Source organism: Ammospiza caudacuta, chromosome 3 (assembly GCF_027887145.1).
Source record: "Ammospiza caudacuta isolate bAmmCau1 chromosome 3, bAmmCau1.pri, whole genome shotgun sequence".
Classification (NCBI taxonomy): Eukaryota; Metazoa; Chordata; class Aves; order Passeriformes; family Passerellidae; genus Ammospiza; species Ammospiza caudacuta.
This window is the reverse complement of record NC_080595.1, coordinates 52797014-52803013: the sequence shown is the minus strand read 5'-3', so window position 1 is coordinate 52803013 and position 6000 is coordinate 52797014.

Genomic DNA, 6000 nt, shown 5'->3' with positions numbered 1-6000 from the left:
TGCTTAATTATAATCAAAGGATGGCCTTCAATTTTTCTTCTGTACCAGTTATTCTTACCATGAGCTGTCTAGCTTCAAGGTATAAAATCTAGTTCTGGGTGTACATAGCTAAAATTTAGCACCTGCTTGTCAAATTTGAGAATGAAATTTTGCAGAGAAGCAACTGGTTAACTAAATAAAATATGGGGTGAGTATTAATAACATGTATCCTCTGCTGTTTCCATTTACTTTAAATGGGCAACACTGGAGTTCAGTTAGTACAAATATACTCCAGCTAACCTATGGGTTCTGCTTTACTGGCACTATTTAAAATGAGAGTTCTATTGCATTCTGGAAATGTGGAAAGTTAGTCTAACTTTGCTCACCAAAATTAGTAGACAGTTCCTTGAGGATAAAGAACCCCAAACACTACTTGAAATCTCCTCTCAAAGTCAGGTTTAGGATGTAGCTGTAGGCATTGTTCCCAGTGAAGCAGAGACTGAAAAGACAGGCTTTCTGCTAAAGCCTGGGCAGGAGGCTGGAGCTGGCAAATGGGCTTTGGCTCACAGTTCATTTGGCACAGCATTGGGTTGTGGGCCTGCAGCTGAGGCCAAGATTCAGGTCTGATTGGGTCAGGTTTTGAATTAAAGACAGTAAGAATTGAAGACCTATGTTTATCCTGGGAATTGCAAGGGACCTGGTGCTGATGCAAGCAGCAGCAATGAAAGATTTGTGGTAGATTATTTGGTATCTGGTGGTCACCGGGCTGTAGATAGCTGAAATCAGTGCTATGTTTAGGATGTAGGGCAGAAGAGCTGTAAGAGTTTCCTTTGCTTCACTGTGCAAGGTTTAAGCCTCTGTAGCAGTTTTCCATTTCCTTTTAATAAAATACCTGGGAGTTTTTACTTCACCCAGTAGGACTGCAAAGTTGTCCAAATATGAAGACCATAGGAGCAAATACATCACTACTGCACTTTAGGAAAGACATAAGAAGAAAGCTTCATAAACCTGTTTTACAAAGCTTTTGCAAAATCAAATAATGGATGAATTTACACCTGTAACTCATTTTTTTAAAAGTTCAAGGTTACAAAACTGATATGGAAAATTTAAAAAATAACTGCAGCAAGCAGGTTAGTAATTAATTGATTCACCACTGCTCATTAGTCTTCAGTATCAATGAAGACCTAGTCCTATTTCATACTAAATATTTGCAGAAAAAAAGTTGTTATGACTATTTTTAAGCAGAAAATATTTCATCTCTGCATTAAATCTGCAACATTTTCCCCAAGGTGCTAGGTATTCCTTGGTTTGCCCCAGAAAAGAAAGGACTCAAAACCAAACCTAAACCCAGAGAAAAAAACAGGAAAATTGGACAGCTTTAATCACCTTATAGAATACTAGCTAATTTCTCTCTACGCTACAGTATAGATGTCTGTCATAAGACACTATAAAAGAACAAAGTGTCACTTAAATTTTTTTTCAACTTTTCCATTTAGTGCATTTTGAAAGTATTAAGTGGAAATGAATACGATAATCACAAGGAAACAAGACAAAAATTTATTCAGGAACTTATCAACACGCTTTTGTTCACAAAATAATAATACAGCACTTGAGGAGGAGGGTTGGCATTTAAACAAAAGCTGGATGCATATGAAACAAAGTTTTAAATTGTAAGGTGACAATTCTTTTTGCTGGACTGCCACACATAAAAGTTGGAAATAAATTGCTTTTCTAAACAAAAATATATTGTCTTTTTTAATTACTGCTCATACAAGGCTCTAGGTACACAAGAGCAACAATATTGTTTTCTTAACTTAGACCATTTCCTACTTCTCGTGAAAAGGATCATTACTTTTATGATTTTTTTGCTTCCATCCAGAATATAAGTCAGATAAAATTTATTTTCTTCAAAAGAACTATTAGCTAGCTTTTGGATTTGTTTTTTTTTCTTTGGGAAGAGAAGTGAGTTTTTTGTTGGTTTTTTGGTATGTTTGGGTTGTGTGCAGGTTTTTTCGTTTGCTGTTTTTGGTTGGTTGGTCAGTTGTTGGTTCTTTGTGGATTTTTGTGAATTCAGTTTACATCCCCATGTGTATATTGTGTGCCAAATGTGAAAGACAAGGCTACAGCAAAACTGCTGAAAGGACAGAATTAAAAGCCTTTGTGTGATCCTCGTGTGAAAAGAGTGAACTACAACCACCAAAATGGCCTCTCACTGCTCTGAAGGATATTTTTAATAAGGAGATGTTATAAGGGTTCAGGTTAGACCTCCCTTCACCTCCCCAGTGCCATGTGAACATCAAAACCAGGATCAACTGCAAATAACTCTTCCTCCAGTTAGTCCATTCTTGGATCTTTTCACTCCTTAGGGAGGTCCTGAGGTTCTCATAAACAATTTTCACATCGTTAAAAAAAACCACCCATGTGGGTCACTTCTACACCTTTCCATCGTTAAAAAAACCACCCATGTGGCTCACTTCTACACCTTTCCTAGCCTCAGAGACACCTACATGAATACTCTGATTTTTCTTTTCAGAAAAAAAAAAATCACTCCTTTTCTGTTTCCTGAAGAAAGCTTATATTTTACAGTCTCCACAATATCATCCTTTATAAGGAAAAGTGAGAGAACATGTCTGAGTATTTTGAGAATTTATGGACAGTAGAAGTGATCCAACACTACAAGAGATTTTTTTTTTTTTTAATAAATCTACTTTTCCTCAGCTTCTTTTCTCTGGAAGATGTATGTCTGCTCATGTACTTGTAAGTCTTATGCAGGTCATGAACAGGGCAATCTAAGACAATCCCAGAATAGAAAACCTTCTCTCCCTAGAGACAGACATTTACCCATACTCATTAAGAAGCTTCTTTCTCCAAATCTGGCACCCAAGTTGCCAGTAGTAACAAAGGCATTTTAGTTCACTTGAGATGTTTCCACCAGATTCTTTATGACTTCTCAACCTATATAATGGCATTATGCTCTAAGAGGAGTCAGGACTTGCTGATGGACTTGACCCTTGGGAAATCTACTATTTCTCACCATGCAATCAAACCAGGGACCAGAAAATATGTGAGAGAAAATTAAGAATAAATTTATTTCAATACATTACAAAGATTATATTATGATGAATACATTACTACATTTGGAGAAAAACAAAAAGAAAAATGACAAAAATACACACAGTGCTCTTTGGATGCTCTGTTTAGACTGCCTCTTCTCTGCTTAGTTGTCAGAACCAAGACCTGAAACTAGTGGAATATTTTTGCTATGATAGAAATTGTGACCAAGTTCTTGAAAGTTCCAAGTTCCTGCACTCCCAGGCACAGCTTTCTTGAGTAAGAGCTACTAAAGGGAAGAAATAGTAAGAAAACCCACCTGAGTGTAAATACACCCTTGTATCTTTCCTGTAATCTTTAATGTTAGTAGTTATTTTAATAGAGAAAAATTTCAACTTCTCTGTAAATGAAGTATAGTTTGTTCCCTAAAGAGCAGCCTATTGCTGGATTGTTCTAGAGAGGTTTAATACTTCAGTTATCAACCAATAAACACATGGTTATACTGGCTTTTCTATGTTCTATGTAAATTGAGCATGACAGGTAATTTTTTAGAATTTGCACACACAAGCTCATTTCACTACATAATTTTTTCTAAGTCGTACACACTTGAGCTATTTAAGCTACTTGAGCTGTTGTATAATTGCATAATATTTCTATTGGCTCTAACAAGTACATATGATCTTGAATGAGAAAATGATGGAGGTAAGGTACACTTTTATCAGCAATATCTTAATCACAGCTAGTCTTATTCCAAATATGACCTCAGCAAGAAACAGAATTTTAGGTTTTGTAACAAGTTTGTAATTCTGTACTTGTCAAGTATATGGACCCAAACCAAACTTGCCCCCAAGTTCATTCCACTCTTCTCTGTCTCACCTCTACTTTCTCTAAGCTATCATGTAGAAGCTTTCATCTTCTATACCAGTATGAAAAAGAAAGATGAAGAAAATCATTCTATCAGTCACAGGTTAAGAAGAAAACCCAGCTCGTTAGGCAGATGGACTCTTTCACTTATCCCTTTCCAGCTTTGAGACCGATCCAGGTCTCAAAGGAGCAAGCATGGCCTGTGTCCCAAGACACTGTAAACACCACAGAGATGACCAGGAAAAGCCTGGCCTGGGGCTAAGGATGCTCTTCCAAGCAGCTTGGGAAGACATTGGAACAGGCACCACAGTTGCAGCTGAAACACAGCAATTCATTAAATCATTGTGATAGCCAGCAGTGCAGATAACAGCAGGTTAAACTCTTATCCCTCTCTGGTCTTGGACCAGCGCAAGGTTTGTATAATTGAGCACAAAGCTGATGAAATGTCTGACTAAATGTATTACCAATAAAACCAATCTGACACAAGGGCTCAAGAAATCCATGCTTCTGTCATTCAAGTTGCCCTATATCAAAGCTGAGTAAAACAGGGCAGAAAAACATAAGAAACCAGAAATTCTTTAAAGTCTTTTAAGTGAAAAGAGATACATATGTAAAGATATAACTAAAGCAAAGCTTAAAAGAGCAAGATTTTTCCGGTGAACAATCTTTCCCCCTTATTTCTAATATAATTTTATATCTCTGAGTTACTAAAAAGAAAATAAACAGTGCATTTATTGAAAAGTCTGTTTTTATCTGAAAATACTATTTTTATCAGTTATCAGCAGAGAGAAACTTAAGACTGAAGCAAGCAAATCCTATCAGGTGCAAACTCCTTAAAAGACTATGAAGTTCCAGAAGCATGTGTGGTTCACAGGAACAATAGTGCATACTAGGGGACAATTTAGTACTCCTCTGTATAAGAAACATGGTTATATTTTGAGTTTAGTTTTTTTGACCTTTTTTAAGAGCAAAGAGGATGGTGAAATTGGAGTGTCTAATCATTAGCTATTCTGAGTCAGCTATTAATTCATTAAAACATACAAAATTCAATATACTTTTCCATTTTTATGCACCCAATCTTGAAAATTTTCCTTTTCAAGGTGTCTCTAAAAGATGAGGCCAATTCTCTTACTCCACAAAAAGGGCTTTGTAGAACTCCAGTGCAGTGGTTACAAGAAGGCAAAGTATGCCTTTGGAGTTCTTTTCCCAGCATTTTTAGACTGTCTATGAATTAGTAAAAATTGGAATACTATTCAGCCACCTGAAAATATCTCAGCATTCAGACTTTTTTTTTGCATAAAAGAAATATTAGCATTTAATATTACAATTAACTTAAGACTCTGTGATTCAGCTTTATGTAAAAATCCATGCTTTTTAAGAAGCTAACATGTAAAAGACTAATTCTGTAAAGCAAGCAAGAAAGTCTATTCATTTCCTTGAACCAGCAGAATTTGACCCAAATTATTATTTGCCTCTAACATAGATCTTGTGTTGCTGAAGTGCATGAAAAGAATTTCCAAATCAGCAACCCACAGCTATAATTTGCCAGTATGTGGCTTCATATCAGGGGTTGCAAAGAAATGTTTGTTTTTATTCTGTGAAATATGGATGTCTCCCACAAAACTCAGAACTGTGTATTAATATAAACTTGGAGTAAATAATCAAAAGGGGCATACTTGGCAATGCCAGGAAATGAAAAACAAAATCTGAATAAATTTTCTTAGATATATTACTCTTAAACTTCATCATATTTAATATCTGGAAGCTATTGAAGTAGCATTTAATCATCTAATTTGATCCCACATTAGATTTTACCCAGGTACCTGTATATAAACCTGTTCATAAACATGTTTCCATTCTCAGATAACCAAGCTGTGTATCCCAAGCATAGACCAGGGTTTGGCTCTCAGTAGTGACAGATGCTAGCAAAGCCAAGATGGATGATAGCAGCAGCAACCATATGAGTAACTGCTGAAGGAAGCAAAAGTTCTTGTCTACCTAGAGACAAAACTCCTTCCCAGTTCTGCAAGTATTAGTATGAGCCTAGTAACCATCTCAGCACAAGTACCTCAGCACAACTTTCCTTCTAAAAAGGAGATTTAGTCC